Raw genomic sequence first — 20,640 nt, 5'->3', positions numbered from 1 at the left:
TGCCGAGCTTCTTATCGTCGAGTTGTTAATGGCCTGCCCTTAGCTGAGCGGTTCTACCCGTTAGGAAGTCCTGGATGTAGTTATAACTGCGTTCACCCATGTTGAGCTTAGAAACTTGCGACAATATCGCAGAGTGCTTGACGTTATCGAAAGCACTCTGGAGATCAAGCCCTAGGATTGCCTTATTATCTCTTGAGGCACCGGAGTCGTCAAGGATTTCGTGCTTCAACTGAGTCATCGCATCCTGGGTACTTAATCTCTTTCGGAAGCCGATAACCGTGGTTGGGTATAGATCCTCGCTCTCCAGGTAATCCTGCCATCGATTCAAGAGGACATGCTCCAGCACCTTGCCTACACACGACGTAAGAGATATGGGCCTCAGATTGTCGGTGTCTGACGGTTTACCTGGCTTAGGGATGAGAATGGTCTTGGCTGTTTTCCATTGCCGCGGCAGTGATCCTGTTTTCCAACACTTGTTGTAGAATTTTGTTAGGTTTTCAATTGAGTGGTCGTCTAGGTTCCTGAGACTCTTATTTGTTACTAGGTCCGGACCTGCTGCAGATTTGCTGTTTAAGTCGTGTAGTGCTACTCGAACCTCTTCTACATCGATTTCCCGATCGAGTCTTTTGTTTGGTAGCCCTTGGTATGGACCATGTTGCACAATTGGGGTAGGCGGTAAGTATTTGTCATTGATTTTCTTAAGTACCTCCTCTTCACCGTGTTTCTGTATGACGCGCTGCATAAGCTTGGTTAACCTATCACGTTGATGGGACTTTGATTTAGTTTCATCCAAGAGATGGCGTAAGAGGTTCCAGGTCCTTCCACAATGTAACTGTCCATCCGCCGCGTTGCAGATCTCATTCCACTGCTGAACGCAGAGGGCGCGGCAGTGTCCTTGGATCGCCCTGTTGAGCTCAGCCACCTTCTTTCTGAGGCGCCTATTGAGCCGTTGTTTCTTCCAGCGGTCCAGCAAGGACCGTTTAGCCTCGATGAGGTGTGCTTGTCTGCTGTCCATTTGTTCAATGTCTGCATCCGTCTCAATGGTTTCTGTCGCTTTTGGTACATCCTCGGTAAGCTCCCTGGCCCAGGCTTCTATGTCCTCGATTTCACAGTGTTCTTTGGGCCTACGGTCTCTGAAGGCGTTCCAGTCGACCAGTTTGTGCGTCCTGATGCTGGTGTCGTTGTATTCCGGGATGTTGATTTCAATTATAGTATGGTCACTTCCAAGGTCGACTCCCGTGTTGGCCCAGGTGATTACTCCTTTATTATCGTTCTTCACGAACGTGAGATCAGGTGTGGTATCCCTGGAAACCGAGTTTCCGATCCTGGTTGGATTTGTCGGGTCCGTAATGAGCGTGTAGCCGAGGTCCGTGGTGTCTTGGTGTAGGTCTTTTCCCTTAGCTGTCTGTTTCTTGTAACCCCAAGCAGGGTGCATCGCATTGAAGTCGCCGCACACTATGAGTGTGCTTCGACCCGCTGCAGTGCTAGCCCTGAGTAGCAGCGTCTTGAACTTTTGCTTCCTTTGTGATGGGTTGCTGTATACGTTTAGAAGGTATAGGGCTCCCTTCTTCCTCTTGCCAGGTATGATCTGGGTGAGCGTGTGCTCAATTTTTGCTTGCCCTTGCTGTAATTCATGTTCCACGAGGGTGAGCCCCTTTCTGACCAGTGTGCATAAGCCCCTGCCATCGGCTGGGCCCTTGTGCACCCTATAGCCCGGAAGGGACGGGGCGTCGGTGAGTGTTTCTTGAGGTAACAGTACATCTGGCTTCTTTGTGGTGTATGAGATATGTTGCTGGAGGACCGCCTTCTTGTTCCTGAAGCCACGGCAGTTCCACTGCCAGATCGTTAAACCTGCGGTTGTTGCTGGTGCGTTGGTGGCCATGTTTGATTAAGGTTGAGAAGCTGCTGGTTGCCTTGATTGTAAGGATGCTGCGCGAAGAGCGGTGCAAACGTTGGGTGACTTACAATTGGCCGTAAGGTTAACTCGATCTGCTGAAGCGCCGGGATGCATGAGCCCATGAGCTCCTCCAGCTTGTTGAATCGAGCTTCCCACCGTGCCTCTATGTGGTCCATCCTTGCTTCAAGTTCGTCGACATGCTTGTTTTTCTTATCCCTGGATGAGTGGGATTCAACAGCTCTCTTCTTGATGGCTGGTTCCTTAACGGGCCTGTCGCTCTCGCCTTGCGCCTTGGCAGTGTCCATTGGTTCGTTATTCATCTGCGCCGAATCAGACGATAACTGGGACGGTTGGGTTGTGAGCAATGCCCGGATATTGGCCATTTCTTTCGTGAGATTTTCAATGGATGTCTTGAGTTCTGTATTTTCTTTCTCGAGGTTGTTCAGGGACACTTTAAGTGCAATGTTCTCCCTCCGTAAAGATTCCATGGCCTCGTCGTTCCTAGGCACGCTTACGTGTGCCGAAGTCTTGTTTTCCTTGTTTTCTTTCATCGCGTCAGCCCAGCTAACACGCTCATGTGACGGCGAGCGCTTTCTGCTTGTGCTTTTAATGTCTCTACTAGGGCTCCTGTTGTTCTTGCTGCACCTGCTGGCGTCCCTAGTTTTCGACAGCGAACGGTTCCGGGAATGGGATCTTGGGGTACGTTGCACCTGAACTTGACCGAGTGGTGGAAAGTCTGCGTTCGACAGCTGCTGCTCGGCTTGTCGACGGGTCCATTGTCTTCGTCGAACGATGTAGGGGGTCTTGTACTTGGCCTTACAGGCGCGGTCCCCTGTTGGGTGTGCGCCAGTACATAACTTGCACTTGGGCGTGCATGTGTGTTCTTTTTTGGGGTGGGTTTCCCCGCATGCTAAACAGGTCTTAGCTGTAGGCGTAGGGCAGACGTCTTTCCGATGACCAACCTTGCCACACTGTTGGCATATGTCGATTTGCTTCCTGTAGAGATGGCAAGGAATCAGGGTGACCCCGTAGCGTACAAAGTTGGGAACCTTGAGGCCTTGGAACGCGACGATGACGGTGGTGGTCTCGCCAATTCTCTTGGTGCCCACTGCGAGAGGGTTCCTGTTGTTCACAATGTTGCGGTCGATGACTAAGGCGCTGCCCGACAGGGGGACTCCCCGTATGACGCCCTTGACGGTGTCGTAAGGAGCCGTGCGGTAGGCACCGACTTCGTGAACCTTATCGTGCACACGAATTGCTTGAATTCGGGCGTATTTTGCAGCATTTGCTTCGCTTGGAGTACTAACAACCAGGATATTCTGTTGAACATTGGGACAGATGGTATCCCCCGCACTTTCCTCGTTGGAGATGCCGGCCGCACGCAGTATTGCATCCGCCACGTTTGTAGTGCCTGCTTTGATGATGTCCAGTCCTCCTCTGGGTCTCACGACAACCTTGCATTCCTCGCGCGGCATAATTGGCATGCGGGCAGCTTTGATGACAGTAGTGCGAAAATTCTTCCCTTGCCTTGTTGAAGTACTCACTTTGCGTAGCCCTTGGTCTCTTGGACGCAGCACATGACGTCACCGGCATCCAACTTCTTGGAAACAACGCCCCCATCTCAAGCATATAAAAACAACCGCATCAACGACTTCTTCAGAGGGCACGGCGGGAGCGCAATGGCAACATCGGTAAACCCCTCTGTATTTTTCGCCCAGGTTGGGGACAAATACTCTTATACCAGGTTTTGTAGCGATTGTAGAGGAATTGTGCTTCTGCTGTGCCCGGCGACTTGTGCATGTCTTCTTGTGGACGCATGGACGGTCATTTTGATTATTCTTGCGGGGGATGTTGAGCAGAATCTAGGGCCTGATATACACGATCTCATAAAAATGATAAACATTACGCTTGCTTCCCAGGAAGAATTGAAAAAAAAATCGGAAATTTTACTGCTCACGATAAGCTTGAATCTACGGTTAACGCTCAAATGGGCGATGTTATAACAGCGATAAAAGAACAGAAAGTAGAGATCAAGGCACTGCAGGCCGAAGTTACAGCGTTTAAAGGTAATCTTCAACTACATCAAAGGCGTCTGGACGATTTAGAGGATAGAAGTAGACGCCGCAATCTTGTTATTTTTTGGTTTTCCCAAACCGGATCGTGAAAATACTGCAGAACTAAGAAAACAGATAATCGAGGAACTGATAGGGCGTAAACTCGGAGTGGTTCTTAACTATGTGGAAAGAGTACATAGGGTTGAAAAATGGACCTCATGAACCGACGACGAACCCAAGCACAGTATTGAGGGAGGATCCGTAAAGGCATCCTCGCGAACTTTCAGTCATGAAAGCCCATCCAAGGGGAAGAGGAAGATGAAAGGTAAGCCCCAAGGACGTTTAGCAAAATGCAAGAGTGCGCACATGCAGAACAGCAAGAGCAGCAACGAAGGAAACGACAGGTAGACCATCCGGCGCATAAGAGGTTTCTCAAGGCAACGCAGGACCAACCAAGAACGCGCACAGGCACTTGTGTCAGCGAGGCCGAAACGTCAGTCTTCGGGCGGCTGGAAGGAAACTCATACGGTGGTGTGTAACCGGAGTGTTCTCGCGCTGTTGACTCTATCGCCAAGCCAAATAGCAAAACGTCGAACGCCACAGATGGAGATAGATGAAATTGTGATTGTGATCCTGGCCGACAACGCACCGCAATTGCAATGGGGACTTTTCCTAGTGTCAGTGCTGTATGACATGTTCTACGGGCAATCTTCAAGTTTAAAAACTGCACCTGTTTTGTATTTCCCGCCTAACCATCTTGAGCCGGCGGGAAGATGTAGAAAATTCGGTCGGCACCAGAATCACGGGACGCTCGCCGCAGAGTCTGTACACAAAGCAGCCGCGTCGGCGGATTGCCTCGAAAGCGCGTCATCCCTATTTCATATTTGCCGCGTTTTCTAGGCGCTTTTTCAAAGAAAGTGCTACGAGTTGTGCCGCGCCTCCGCCAGATGGCGCCACGGGTCCCGCGACCGAGAGAAGACGCAGTGAATCATCCCCCTCGCGAGGGGCACGGTCAAATGCAGAGCATTTCCGGGGGCGCACGACGTTAAGTAGTTTGCGTTACGTTAATGTTGTTGCACTTGTGGCAACTGCTGACGAGAGAGCGCTCGTCAGCAGTAATTTGAATGAGTCAACGATATAAGGCGCGTTCCTTGCGTCCCATTCTGTGTCGGCTTTGTGGCGCAGTGGGTAGAGCACCATGTACATTGCGTTCCGCCCGCAGGGTCGAGGGAACGAAACCGGGCGCCGGATAGTATTTTTTTTATATAGTGTGGTGTGGACTACAGATGTCAACGCGGGTGACATCGTGAGTTACTGACATCCTCTGCATTTAAAAAAGCCACGATAAAGTACGACCGGCAATAATGATTTTTTTAAAGCAAAGCTTTTTACCCCTACCCCCCAAGGGTTCTTTCACGACCGTTGGTGTCACCAGAAACTTCCAGCGAAGAAATAAAAGAATTTACTGGCACCGTTTGGGAATCGAACCTGGATCTAATAGACTAACAACGAGAGAGCCCGTTGTCTTTCCGATTTAGCTACGAGCCCACGCGAAGACGGGGAAAACAAGTGGTGTACTCACCAAGCACATCTACGGGTTTACCCTCTGCGTTCTCGCTCAATGCCACGTGAAAGCGTCACACAGCCACTCACGCCCGTCTAGCCGCCTTGTGCGCACCTTGCTCATGTGCTGAGTTACAAAAATTAAAGGAAGCTCACTCCAATGCATGGCGACTCACTTCTAGCACGCCAATGTGCTACATCCTGCAACCTCCAGTGCTCGCGTTAACAATCACAGCTCCTTGTCGTCCGCCCTCACGCCAAACCATGGAATACATTCAAATACTCGTTGATGGCCAGGCCATCACTCCAAGCCCCAGCATCAAGATCCTGGGCCTACATCTCGAGGCTAACACCAAGAGTGACGTCTCCTTGCAGCGCCTCAAAAACAGCATTAATCAAATCACACACATAATCAGGCGAGTTGCCACCAAGAAGCGAGGCCTAAAGGGATCTGGTACTTTTCGATTAATTGAAGCTTTTGTCCTCTCGAGAGTAACTTACGTCAACCCCACGTCTTCTTCTCGACAAGGAAGACATAGAGATGCTTTATATAATGATTAGAAGGCGGTCGAGCAGGCCATTTGTCTTCTCATGAGTGCGTCCACACAAAGGCTGCTTAGCACGGGGCTCCAGAACACGGTGGAAGAGCTGATAGAAGGCCATCTTCCTAACCAGAACGTCCGACTCAGAACTGCGATGTGTAACCGCATGCTTCACGAGATTGGCGGGGCATCCTAGAATGCCACTCCGCTTGACGTACTCCCTCACTCTTGGCGACTAAAACTAAATATGCTCCCTTTGCTTAGAAATATGAACCCCTCACATGACGAGGGTCACCGAAAAGCACGGGCTCAGGCGCTAAACACCACCCTCGGTGGGGATCATGCAGTTATCTACACAAACGCCTCCAAACATCGAGGGCAGCAATACGCCTTGATCATGGCTACCTCCAGAGCCAACCTCTTGCCTGTACCTCGTTTGGGACCCAAGAAATGATGGCAGCAGAAGAGGCAGCCATAACCTTGGTTCTCGCTCAACCAGGGGTTCGGGGGTAGTCACCGATTCCCAGCAAGCCTACTGGAATTACTAGTCGGGTTAGGTGTCCTGACCTGCACTGCGCGTGCTAAAAAAACGCTCCCCAAACGGTTCCATTCAGCTCATCTGTACACCCCTCACGGTTCAATGGAGGGCAACAAATAGGCTCACCCAACAAGCCTGCACTTTTACCTTCCGTGCTATGGAGCTGCACGAGGACAGTAACCCGATTGTCACGTTCAGGGAGATAACCCAGCATTATCGCCTTCTGAGACAGACCGTACCTTTGCCTTACCCTGTCCTTTCCAGAGAAAAACAAACTACCCTACGGCTTTTACAATCCGGGCTCCTTCCCACAGCCTACGCGTCTTCACTTAATGTATCCGAATCGCTACGACGCTGAATGTAAAATTTGCTCAGAAGAAGGAACACTCGGCCCCGTAATCGGGGTGTGCGGCTTCAGCAATGAGCACCCTCCTCTCTTTCCGTCAACTACCCAACAAGAGCAATAGAAGATGCTGCTGTCCAGGTCCTCTCTACCTACCCAGGTTCAGCGGGTGGCACAGGCCGCACAGGCCGCACGGACTGCATATGAGCCCCACAGAAGAAGGAATCACTCCTCAGGGCTGCACTCTGGGACGTTCAGAAACCCGAACAGAAGTATTTCTTCCTTCTCCTCCTCCTTCTCTCCCGCAAATCTCGTCGCCTCCGTCCGCGGCGCAGAGACGGAGAAGTCAGATCGTCTAACACCAGGTTGGAGCTTACTTTAATTTTTAAAAAAAGTTTCCACTCTTGCGCTACACCAATACAACTCAACCAAACGCCGTTCATGCATAGTGCATTGATTTAACCTTACCAAGAATATCTCTTTGAAGTAATAAATAATGTGGTTAAGTGTATCTCACTTCTCTCTGGTTTTGCATATCCTCCCCTTTGCTTTCCGAGATTTTCTTGACTGCCAAACTTTATTTCTGTCTTCTTTTCAACGAGCCCCTCATTTGCTATTCTGATTCGCCACATTCATAGCGAGGGCCTCTGCTCTGGCAGCCTTGGTGTCATAGGAAGCTTAAGAGGGGTCAACGCTGGTCGACCACTCACGACATGTCGTAGACACTCGAGTCACGGCCCGGGGTTTAAAAAGAAGGTACGTTTCACCCGAGAAGTCGAAGTGGCGCTGGCTACCACCCCCAAGCATAGTAAAAATTACATTGACATAAATATCCCAGTAAGTGGAGGGGAAAAATAGCCCCACCGGTAGCGTAGTGGTTATCGCACCAGACCGGTATTCTGGAAGTCGTGGGTGCGGATCCCACCTAGTGGGCATTTTTTCTCCACTTTTTTTCTTTCCATATTTATTTGTTTCAATGACCTACCATATCCTCCCCTTTGATTTCCGAGGTTTTCTTGACTGCCAAACTTTATTTCTGTCTTGTTTTCAACGAGCCCCTCATTTCCTATTCTGATTCGCCACATTCATAGCGAGGTCCTTTTTTTCTGGCAGCCTTGGTGCCATAGGAAGCTTAAGAGGTTTCAACGCTGGTCGACCACACTCGACATTTCGTAGACACTCGAGTCATGGCCGAGGGGTTAAAAAGAAGGAACCCTTAACCCCGAGAAGTCGGAGCCACGCTGGCTAACACCCCGAAGCATAGTAAAAATTACATTGACATAAATACCCCAGAAAGTGGAGGGGAAAAATAGCCCCGCCGGTGGCGTAGTGGTTATCGCACCAGACCGGTATTCTGGAGGATGTGGGTTCGGATCCCACCTGCTGGGCATTTTTTCTCCACTTTCTTTCCATATTCTTTGTCTGTTTCAATGACCTACCATATCCCCCCTTTAATTTCCGAGGTTTTCTTGACTGCCAAACTTTATTTCTGTCTTGTTTTCTACGAGCCCCTCATTTCCTATTCTGAGTCGCCACATTCATAGCGAGGTCCTTTTTTTCTGGCAGCCTTGGTGCCATAGGAAGCTGAAGAGGGTTAAACGCTGGTCGACCACTCTCGACATGTCGTAGACACTCGAGTCACGGCCGGAGGGTACTGGCTACCACTCCCAAACACAGGAAAAAATTACATTGACATCACCTCATAAAGTAGAGGGGAAAAATAGCCCCGCCAGTAGCGTAGTGGTTATCGCACCAGTCCGGTATTCTGGAGGTCGTGGGTTCGGATCCCACCTGGCGGGCATTCTTTCTCCAATTTCTTTCTTTCCAAATTCTTTATCTGTTTCAATGACCTACCATATCCTCCCCTTTGCTTTCCGGGGTTTTCTTGACTGCCAAACGTTATTTCTGTCTTATTTTCAACGAGCCCCTCATTTCCTATTCTGATTCGCCACATTCATAGCGAGGGCCTCTTTTTCTGGCAGCCTTGGTGCGATAGGAAGCTTAAGAGTGTTCAATGCTGGTCTACCACTCTCGACATGTCGTAGACACTCGAGTCACGGCCAGGGGGTCAAAAAGAAGGTAGCCTTCACCCCGAGAAGTCGGAGTGCCGCTGGCTACCACCCCCAAGCATAGTAAAAATAACATTGACAGACATACCCCAGAAAGTCGAGGGGAAAAAAAGCCCCGCGGGTAGCGCAGTGGTTATCGCACCAGACCGGTATTCTGGAGGTCGTGGGTTCGGATCCCACCTTGTACTCATTTTTTCTCCACTTTCGTTCTTTTATTCTTTATCTGTTTCAATGACCTACCATATCCTCCACTTTGCTTTGCGAGGTTTTCTTGACTGCCAGACTTTATTTCTGTCTTATTTTCAACGAGCCCCTCATTTCCTATTCTGATTCGGCACATTCATAGCGAGGGCCTCTATTCTGGGAGCCTTGGTGCCATAGGAAGCTTAAGAGGGTTCAACACTGGTCGACCACTCTCGACATGTCGTAGACACTCGAGTCATGGCCCGGGGGATAAAAAGAAGGTACCCTTCACCGCCAGAAGTCGGAGTGGCGCTGGCTACCACCCCGAAGCATAGTAAAAATTACATTGACATAAAAACCCCAGAAAGTGGAGGGGAAAAATAGCCCCGCCGGTGGCATAGTGGTTATCGCACCAGACCGGTATTCTGGAGGTCGTGGGTTCGGATCCAACCTGGTGGGCATTTTTTTTCCGCTTTCTTTCTTTCCATATTTTTTATCTGTTTCAATGACCTACCATATCCTCCCCTTTGCTTTGCAAGGTTTTCTTGACTGCCAAACTTTATTTCTGTCTTATGTTCAACGAGCCCCTCATTTCCTATTCTGATTCGCCACATTCATAGCTAGGCCTCTGTTCTGGCAGCCTTGGTGCCATAGGAAGCTTAAGAGGGTTCAACGCTCGTCGACCACTCTCGTCATGTCGTAGACACTCGAGTCACGGCCCGAAGGTGTAAAAGAAGGTCGCTTTCACCCCGAGAAGTCGGAGTGGCGCTGGCTACCACCCCGAAGCATAGTAAAAATTACATTGACATAAATACCCCAGAAAGTGGAGGGGAAAAATAGCCCCGCCAGTAGCGTAGTGGTTATCACACCAGACCGGTATTCTGGAGGTCGTGGGTTCGGATCCAACCTGGTGGGCATTTTTTTCCGCTTTCTTTCTTTCCAAATTCTTTATCTGTTTCAATGACCAACCATATCCCCCCTTTGCTTTCCGAGGTTTTCTTGACTGCCAAACTTTATTTCTGTCTTATGTTCAACGAGCCCCTCATTTGCTATTCTGATTCGCAACATTCATAGCGAGGGCCTCTGTTCTGGCAGCCTTGGTGCCATAGGAAACTTAAGAGGGTTCAACGCTGGTCGGCCACACACTACATGTCGTAGACACTCGAGTCACGGCCTGGGGGTTAAAAAGAAGGTACCCTTCACCCCGAGAAGTCGGAGTGGAGCTGGCTACCACTCCCAAGCATAGTAAAAATTACATTGAAATTAATACCCCAGAAAGTCGAGGGGAAAATAGCCCCTCCGGTAGGTTAATGGTTATCGCACCAGACCGGTATTCTGGAGGTCGTGGGTTCGGATCCCACCTCGTGCTCATTTTTTCTCCACGTTCTTTTTTTTATGCTTTATCTGTTTCAATGACCTACCATATCCTCCCCTTTGCTTTGCGAGGTTTTCTTGACTGCCAGACTTTATCTCTGGCTTATGTTCAACGAGCCCCTCATTTGCTATTCTGATTCGCAACATTCATAGCGAGGGCCTCTGTTCTGGCAGCCTTGGTGCCATAGGAAACTTAAGAGGGTTCAACGCTGGTCGGCCACACACTACATGTCGTAGACACTCGAGTCACGGCCTGGGGGTTAAAAAGAAGGTACCCTTCACCCCGAGAAGTCGGAGTGGAGCTGACTACCACCCCCAAGCATAGTAAAAATTACATTGAAGTTAATACCCCAGAAAGTGGAGGGGAAAAATAGCCCCTACCGTAGGTTAATGTTTATTGCACCAGACAGGTATTCTGGAGGTCGTGGGTTCGGAACCCACCTGGTGTTTATTTTTTATCCACTTTCTTTCTTTCCATATTCTTTATCGGTTTCAATGACGTACCATATCCCCCTTTTGCTTTTCGAGGTTTTCTTGACTGCCAAACTTTATCTCTGGCTTATTTTCAACGAGCCCCTCATTTCCTATTCTGATTCGCCACATTCATAGCTAGGCCTCTGTTCTGGCAGCCTTGGTGCCATAGGAAGCTTAAGAGGGTTCAACGCTCGTCGACCACTCTCGTCATGTCGTAGACACTCGAGTCACGGCCCGGAGGTGTAAAAGAAGGTCGCTTTCACCCCGAGAAGTCGGAGTGGCGCAGGCTACCACCCTCAAGCACAGGAAAAAATTACATTGACATAAATACCCCAGAAAGTGGAGGGGAAAAATAGCCCCGCCAGTAGCGTAGTGGTTATCGCACCAGACCGGTATTCTGGAGGTCGTGGGTTCGGATCCCACCTGGCGGGCATTTTTTATCCACTTTCTTTTTTCCAAATTGTTTATCTGTTTCAATGACCAACCATATCCCCCCTTTGCTTTCCGAGGTTTTCCTGACTGCCGAACAATATTTCTGTCTTATTTTCAAGGAGCCCCTCATTTCCTATTCTGATTCGCGACATTTATAGCGAGGGCCTCTATTCTGGGAGCCTTGGTGCCATAGGAAGCTTGAGAGGGTTCAACGCTGGTCGACCACTCACTACATGTCGTAGACACTCGAGTCACGGCCCGGGGGTTAAAAAGAAGGTACCCTTCACCCCGAGAAGTCGGAGGGGCGCTGGCTACCACTCCCAAGCATAGTAAAAATTACATTGAAATTAATACCCCAGAAAGTCGAGGGGAAAATAGCCCCTCCGGTAGGTTAATGGTTATCGCACCAGACCGGTATTCTGGAGGTCGTGGGTTCGGATCCCACCTCGTGCTCATTTTTTCTCCACGTTCTTTTTTTTATGCTTTATCTGTTTCAATGACCTACCATATCCTCCCCTTTGCTTTGCGAGGTTTTCTTGACTGCCAGACTTTATTTCTGACTTATTTTCAACGAGCCCCTCATTTCCTATTCTGATTCGGCACATTCATAGCGAGGGCCTCTATTCTGGGAGCCTTGGTGCCATAGGAAGCTTAAGAGGGTTCAACGCTGGTCGACCACTCTCGACATGTCGTAGACACTCGAGTCATGGCCCGGGGGTTAAAAAGAAGGTACCCTTCGCCGCCAGAAGTCGGAGTGGTGCTGGCTACCACCCCGATGCATAGAAAAAATTACATTGACATAAATACCCTAGAAAGTGGAGGGGAAAAATAGCCCCGCCGGTGGCATAGTGGTTATCGCACCAGACCGGTATTCTGGAGGTCGTGGGTTCGGATCCCACCTGGTGGGCATTTTTTCTCCGCTTTCTTTCTTTCCATATTCTTTATCTGTTTCAATGACCTACCATATTCTCCCCTTTGCTTTGCGAGGTTTTCTTGACTGCCAAACTTTATTTCTGTCTTTTGTTCAACGAGCCCCTCATTTGCTATTCTGATTCGCCACATTCATAGCGAGGGCCTCTTTTTTTGGCAGCCTTGGTGCCATAGGAAGCTCAAAAGTCTTCAACGCTGGTCGACCACTCTCGACATGTCGTAGACACTCGAGTCACGGCCCGGGGGTGAAAAGAAGGTCCCCTTCACCCCGACAATTCGGAGTGGCGCTGGCTACCACCCCCAAGCACAGGAAAAAATTACATTGACATATATACCCTAGAAAGTGGAGGGGAAAAATAGCCCCGCCAGTGGCGTTGTGGTTATCGCACCAGACCGGTATTCTGGAGGTCGTGGGTTTCGATCCCACCTGGCGGGCATTTTTTCTCTACTTGCTTTCTTTCCAAATTCTTTATCTGTTTCAATGACCTACCATATCCCCCCCTTTGCTTTCTGAGGTTTTCTTGACTGCCAAAAGTTATTTCTGTCTTATATATATATATATATATATATATATATATATATATATGTATAGTATAAGTAAAGAGTCGGATACACAGCATGAACAATAACAAACAATGTTTACTTACGTAGCTGCAACGGGACTTGCCTTCATCAGAGTAAAGTTACATGATTTTGCTGTCGCAAACATATTGAACACATTTGTTATATAGGTTTGCATAAAACTGTAAGAAGGAGCAGAAAATGTTTCGGAAATGGAGAGTGGGCATACAGCCAGGCTACGCCTATGTCACAACATCAACAAACAAACAAAAAATAAAAAAAATAAAAATATAAAAAGGGGGGGGAGCGAGAGATAGAAAAAGGGGTCGTGTTAACAATGCAGCGTTCAAGGTTGCACCATGACGGGTCAACGTATGCCGCGCGGGCTGCAAGTTCAGCCAATGGGGGAAACTAGACAACTGCGGTTTGAAAAGAAAGGGAAGAGTAGGGTAAGGTATTCAGTGGCTGGGGAGACTTTTTCGGGGGAAGCGAAGAAGGGTGTGCCCCCCGCGGATGAAGAGAATAGATAGGGGGCACAAAAGAGCATTTCACAGAAGCTAGCAATTGAACAGGAAATAGGTAGGGTCACAAAAGGTTAAACATGAATAGATCACAAAGAGTTAAACATTCTTAAGTGGTGGTGGGAACGAGGCCTCCTTCCCCAGGACAAATGGCATTGTTGAGCCGCATTAGGCTAATAAAGCTGCTGTATTAGGAGAGTTTCTGCGAATTCTGATGGCAAACTCGAGGGTAGGAATAATTAACATAGTTTTAAAAATTATGAAGCCGCTAATTTTAGTCGAGGGATAAGCACGTTAGTTTTCCGTAACTTTCAATTATTCCAAGTGTGGCTGACCCAAACTCATAAATGAGATAAGATTCCCGAATGGCTTTGAGCACCTTCCAGCCTGCCGACAACTCGCTGCGGACAGCTTACACCCGAGCTTCGAGGGTGTGGCCTTGCTGGCCGGCCACATTCGTGCACTCTGCTTCATGCAACAGCGCTGCAATCCTCTGGGCTGGCGCGACTTCGCATGCACCGCCGACCCAGTTGCAGCCCGGGCTATATTTCCAAATGACAGCGACTTTCCACCACTGCCTCCAATTCTATCCAGTGTAAGGACCCCGGAGCAGTGTCGTGCCAGCAGCCCACCGCCACCGCCCCCCAGATCCACCACAACCACGGCGTCCCGGGCGAGCGCCAGCGCCCCAACCCCGAAGTCCACGGACGAGCGTCGCGCCAGCGACATGCCAACCCCTACTGGCAAACCTGCAGCGGCCACAACGCCCCGAGAGAACGCTCGCGGCGACACTAAGAAGCTCCCTGATCGGCGGCGCACCAACAGCATGCCACTCCCCACCTCCGCATCTTCAGCGACCGCCGAGCCCACGAAAACCAACAGCAGCGTGTCCGCCGGACCTTCCGGGGTCCAAAATCCAGCCCTCGGTGCGACATGCCCTTACAACCTTCGAAAGAATCGGCATAGCAGCAACTGACTACAACACAAAAAAACAGGTAACGCGGCCTCCTTCCCCGTTTCAAGACAGTTTTTAAAGCTAAGAAAAATCACCGAAAAGCGCATACATTCCGAATTGCACGTTTCCGCTCTTGCTCAGTACTTGACTGCCGCGGTCGCTCCCAGGGGTCTTAGGATTAGAATAAAACCTGCTACTACCGAACTCTCCCCGTCCAACATGAATAAGTGGAAACAGATACTCGATAAAGCATCTTTACAATTAACTGAAATAATCCTCAATCACTACGAAACTACGGCCCATTCTCTCCGAAAGAAAGAGGAACTACTTAGTCAGGAACTAAGCAAAAGAGAGTTGAACCTTTTAAGCAACTACGAATCTAAGACGGCCTCCGCCATATCCCGAACAAAACACCGAAAGTTTAACCGAGATAAGATTTCTAACACTGGCCACATGCGTAAGAACCTAACAAGCTCCGGCAGCAGTAACTGCCCCAACTCTGAGAACGGCGGATAATGTCACTACGACTGTAATAAATGCTTCGACTACTGCACCCAAAACAGTTCAGTTAAACCCCTGTTCTAATATTTTTCCCTCGCCTGCCGTCACAAAAGAAAACCTTACCGGGAATGTAATGAACCTTTCACGTATAACCCTCTCCCCAGCTCAGATGAACATCTTGTCAAAGGGCCTAAACTTTTGCCCGGCTACTGGTGGTTTTGCTGAATTTCAACTTTTTAAGGACTTAGATAACTTCGCCAGAAACATGAGGCTACGAGAATACTTCTACGATCAGCCCGCGACGGAAGAAGCCCGCAGAACCCTACCTAGCTATAAGCACTGGACCCCTCCCACACAGCGTGATAATTGCCTCGACATGTACATCAAAGCTGTCCAACGCGATGTGCGAAAAGCATACCAAACACAAATTTCTGTCCACCACAACATGACTACACACGAAAAGAAAGCCCTAGAGGAACTCGCAAGCTGTCCCTACATAATTATTAAACCTGCCGACAAGGGAGGCGCAATCGTAATCCTTGACAAAACCGATTATGTTAACGAGGCCAATAAGCAACTATCAGTATCGACGTTCTATAAAGCACTACCCAATGATCCCACTCAAGATTATAAGCAAATTGTCAAAGATAACCTTGCTGAGCTTGTTAAAAATAAAACAATGAAACCACGGCTCGTTCCCTGATCCCCTTAAGCCCAGTAGCCGGTAAATTCTATCTTCTCGCAAAGATTCACAAGGTGAACAACCCAGGGCGCCCCATTGTTTCTGGCATTGGCACTGTTACCGAAAACCTCTCGCGCTATGTGGATAATCTCATTTGCGACATTCCGCCCAGTTTTCCCTCCTTCATTAAGGATACCAATGACTTTCTCTCAGACATCTCAAAAATGAAATTCCTGATAACTGCCTTCTAGTCACCCTTGATGTTGCGTCACTGTATACTAACATCCCCCATGAAGATGGCATCGCCGCTGTATCCCTTGCGTATGAGCAGTCATCGTGTGACAAACCTATGGATTCTTCTGCTCTCCAAACATTCCTTAGGCTTATTGTTGAACTTAACAATTTTGAGTTCGACGGAGTTCATTACGTGCAAGTCAGCGGAACGTCAATGGGAACTCGAATCGGACCTAACTACGCTAATATCTTTATGGCTTACCTCGAATCAAACTTTCTTGACACCCAAAATTTAAAGCCAATGTACTATAAAAGGTATATTGATGACATATTCATGATCTGGCAACACGGTGAGGCGGAGCTCCTCACCTTCATTGAGGCATTTAACCTAGCCCATCCTAGTATTTCCCTTGCTCATTCCTGTTCGGAACACAGTGTAAACTTTCTGGACGTCACCGTTACTAACTTCCAAGGTCGGCTTCAAACTAAACTGTATAGAAAACCGACAGACACGCAGCAGTATTTGCACTTCGGAAGTAACCATGTCAGACACTGCAAGACAGCAATACCTTACAGCCAAGTCCACCGATTTAGGAGAATTTGCTGAAACCAAGCCGACTTTGACTCAAACTGTCGAGAACTCAAGACCGCCCTCCTGAATAAAAAATACCCGGAAAAAGTTATCGACGACGCTATTGTGCGAGCCAACCAATTAGACCGTAACGAAATCTGTAAGAAAAAGGCCCCGAACGGGAACCCGCAAACTAACTTAGTTTTAACCCACTCATCCTCCGCTCCAAGAGTGTCAACCGTGCTAAAAAAACATCACAATATCCTAATGCAAAGTGACCCCTTAAAAAGCATATTTCGAGAACCACCACGCGTTGTCTACCGGCGTAATAAGAATTTAGGTGACGTTCTTACTAACTCTCGTATCAACCGACCGGCAACTACTGGCTGCATGCCCTGCAATAAACCATGATGTAAAGTATGCCCACACACGACCACTACACAGCGCGCCACCAGCACGGCTTCAGACTACTACAATATAAAAGTAACTTTAACTGTGACTCCGCTAATGTGGTATATCTTCTAGAGTGCACTGTTTGTAGGCAACAATATATCGGCGAAACTGAAACGCCCTTCCGAATACGGTTGAATAATCACCGCTCTCATGCAAAAAGCTGCCCTTATTTGCCCCTGTCAAGACATGTGAACAGTCCCGGGCATGCATTTGAACATCTTAAAGCAACGATTTTAGAATCCGCCTTCAAAACGCACCACGACCGCGAGGTTCCGGAATCTTATCTCATTTATAAGTTTGGGTCAGCCACACCTGGAATTAATGAGAGTTACGGAAAACTAACGTGCTTATCCCTCGATTAAAATTAGCGGCTTCATCATTTTTATAACTATGCTCATTATTCCTACCCTCGAGTTTGCCATCAGAATTCGCAGACACTCTCCTAATACAGCACCTTTATTAGCCTAATGCGGCTCAACAATGCCATTTGTCCTGGGGAAGGAGGCCTCGTTCCCACCACAACTTAAGAATGTTTAACTCTTTGTGATCTATTCATGTATAACCTTTTGTGACCCTACCTATTTCCTGTTCAATTGCTAGCTTCTGTAAAATGCTCTTTTGTGCCCCCTATCTATTCTCTTCATCCGCGGGGGGCACACCCTTCTTCGCTTCCCCCCGAACCAGTCTCCCCAGCCACTGAATACCTTACCGTACTCTTCCCTTTCTTTTCAAACCGCGGTTGTCCAGTTTCCCCCATTGTCTGAACTTGCAGCCCGCGCGGCATACGTTGACCAGTCATGGTGCAACCTTGAACGCTGCAATGTTAACACGGCCCCTTTTTCTCTCTTTCGCTGCCCCCCCCCCTTTTTATATTTTTATTTTTCTATTTTTTGTTTGTTTGTTGATGTTATGACATAGGCGTAGCCTGACTGTATGCCCACTCTCCATTTCCGAAACATTTTCCGCTCCTTCTTACAGTTTTATGCAAACCTATATAAGAAATGTGTTCAAAATGTTTGCGACAGAAATATCATATAACTTTACTCTGATGAAGGCAAGTCCCGTTGCCGCTACGTAAGTAAACATTGTTTGTTATTGTTCTTGCTGTGTATCCGACTCTTTACTTATACTATTTCTGCGCGCTTTGTGAGTTTATCTTTCTCAAAATTTATATATATTGCAGAAATAAGAATTGCCAGTCAAGACAACCTCGGAAAGCAAAGGGGAAGATGTAGTACCTCAAGATAAAGATTTTGAAAATAAGAAGGTGGAGAAAAAATGCCCGCCAGGTGGGATCCGAACCCACGAACTCCAGAATACCGGTCTGGTGCGATAACCACAACGCTACTGGCGGGGCTATTTTTCCCCTGCACTTTCTGGGGTATTTATGTCAATGTAATTTTTTCCTGTGCTTGGGGATGGTAGCCAGCGCCACTCCGACTTCTCGGGGTGAAGGGGACCTTCTTTTTAGCCTCCGGGCCGTGACTCGAGTGTCTACGACATGTCGAGAGTGGTCGACGAGCGTTGAACCCTGTTAAGCTTCCTATGGCACCAAGGCTGCCAGAACAGAGGCCCTCGCTATGAATGTGGCGAATCAGAATAGGAAATGAGGGGCTCGTAGAAAATAAGACAGAAATAAAGTTTGGCAGTCAAGAAAACCTCGCAAAGCAAAGGGGAGGATATGGTAGGTCATTGAAAAAGATAAAGAGTAAAAGAAAGAAAGTGGAGAAAAAATGACCACCAGACCGGTATTGGCACCAAACCGGTGGCACCACACCGGTATTCTGGAGGTCGTGGGTTCGGATTCCTCCTGACGGGCATTCTTTATCCACTTTCTTTCGAAATTCTTTATCTGTTTCAATGACCTACCATACCCTCCCCTTTGATTCCCGAGGTTTTCTTAACTGCCAAACTTTATTTTAGTCTTGTTTTCAACGAGCCCCTCATTTCCTATTCTGATTCGCCAGATTCATAGCGAGGGCCTCTGTTCTGGCAGCCTTGGTGCCATAGGAAGCTCAAGAGGGTTCAACGCTCGTCGACCACTCTCGACATGTCGTAGACACTCGAGTCACGGCCCGGAGGTTAAAAAGAAGGTCCCCTTCACCCCGATAAGTCGGAGTGGCGCTGGCTACCACCCCCAAGCACAGGAAAAAATTACATTGACATATATACCCCAGAAAGTGGAGGGAAAAAATAGCCCCGCCAGTAGCGTAGTGGTTATCGCACCAGACCGGTATTCTTGAGGTCGTGCGTTCGGATCCCACCTGGCGGGCATTTTTTCTCCACTTGCTTTCTTTCCAAATTCTTTATCTGTTTCAATGACCTACCATATCCCCCCTTTGCTTTCCGAGGTTTTCTTGACTGCCAAACGTTATTTCTGTCATATATATATATATATATATATATATATATATATATATATATATATATATATATATATGACAGAAATAAGAATTACCGCTCAAGACAACCTCGGAAAGCAAAGGGGAAGATGTAGTACGTTAAGATAAAGAATTTGGAAAATAAGAAAGTGGAGAAAAAATGCCCGCCAGGTGGGATCCGAACCCACGACCTCCAGAATACCGGTCTGGTGCGACAACCACAACGCTACTGGCGGGGCTATTTTTCCCCTCCACTTTCTGGGGTATTTATGTCAATGCGTTTTTTTCCTGTGCTTGGGGGTGGTAGCCAGCGCCACTCCGACTTCTCGGGGTGAAGGGGACCTTCTTTTTAGCCTCCGGGCCGTGACGCGAGTGTCTACGACACGTCGAGAGTGGTCAACGAGTGTTGAACCCTCTTAAGCTTCCTATGGCACCAAGGCTGCCAGAACAGAGGCCCTCGCTGTGAATGTGGCAAATCAGAATAGGAAATGAGGGGGTCGTAGAAAATAAGACAGAAATAAAGTTTGGCAGTCAAGAAAACCGCGCAAAGCAAAGGGGAGGATATGGTAGGTCATTGAAACAGATAAAGAATAAAAGAAAGTGGAGAAAAAATGACCACCAGACCGGTATTCGCACCAAACCGGTCGCACCAGACCAGTATTCTGGAGGTCGTGGGTTCGGATCCCACCTGGCGGGCATTTTTTCTCAACTTTCTTATTTTCCAAATTCTTTATCTTGCCGTACTACATCCACCCCTTTGCTTTCCGAGGTTTTCTTGACTGCCAATTCTTATTTCTGTATTATTTTCAACGAGCCCCTCATTTCCTATTCTGATTCACTACATATATGGTTGGCAGTCAAGAAAACCTCGGGAAGTAAAGGGGAGGTTGTGGTAGCTCATTGAAACAGATAAAGAATGTGGAAAGAAAGAAAGAAAGGGGAGAAAAAATGCCCGCCAGGTGGGATCCGAACCCACGACCTCCAGAATACCAGTCTGGTGCGATAACCACTACGCTACCGGCGGGGCGATTTTCCTCCCTGCTTTCTGGGGTATTTATGTCAATGTAATTTTTTCCTGTGCTTGGGGGTGGTAGCCAGCACCACTCAGACTTCTCGTGGTGAAGGGGACCTTCTTTTTAATCCCCGCGCCGTGACTCGAGTGTCTACGACATGTCGAGAGTGTGTCAACCAGCGTTGAACCCTCTTAAGCTCCCTATGGCACCAAGACTGCCAGAATATATATATATATATACGTTACGTGTCGCAGGACATGAACAATGAGATGCGGACGATGTATTCTTACCTATTTACATGGCGGGTATCGCCGAGCTCGCACCGGCTGCGCGTCAGCCACCTCCTCGTCGTTGTCGATGGAGGGACAT

The 20,640-nt window shown here is 48.4% G+C and overlaps 1 protein-coding gene, 1 non-coding gene and 1 pseudogene across 2 annotated transcripts in view; 2 read left to right on the top strand and 1 right to left on the bottom strand.

Moving 5' to 3' along the window:
- Window positions 1-20,640, top strand: part of LOC144152040 (fatty-acid amide hydrolase 2-A-like) — a 173,976-nt gene that overhangs the window by 57,420 nt on the left and 95,916 nt on the right. The gene's annotated exons all lie outside the window — the stretch shown is intronic.
- The window catches only part of LOC144152443 (uncharacterized), a 33,034-nt pseudogene that overhangs the window by 3,922 nt on the left and 8,472 nt on the right, over window positions 1-20,640 (top strand).
- Window positions 20,210-20,282, bottom strand: Trnat-ggu (transfer RNA threonine (anticodon GGU)). The gene has a single exon. It is a non-coding gene; the product is annotated as a tRNA-Thr (tRNA).

The sequence above is a fragment of the Haemaphysalis longicornis genome, unplaced genomic scaffold (assembly GCF_048455015.1).
Source record: "Haemaphysalis longicornis isolate Haplotype H1 unplaced genomic scaffold, Haemaphysalis longicornis Haplotype H1 scaffold_9, whole genome shotgun sequence".
Taxonomy (NCBI): domain Eukaryota; kingdom Metazoa; phylum Arthropoda; class Arachnida; order Ixodida; family Ixodidae; genus Haemaphysalis; species Haemaphysalis longicornis.
The sequence above is the reverse complement of the archived record's forward strand: the minus strand, read 5'-3'. Positions and strand labels throughout refer to the sequence as shown.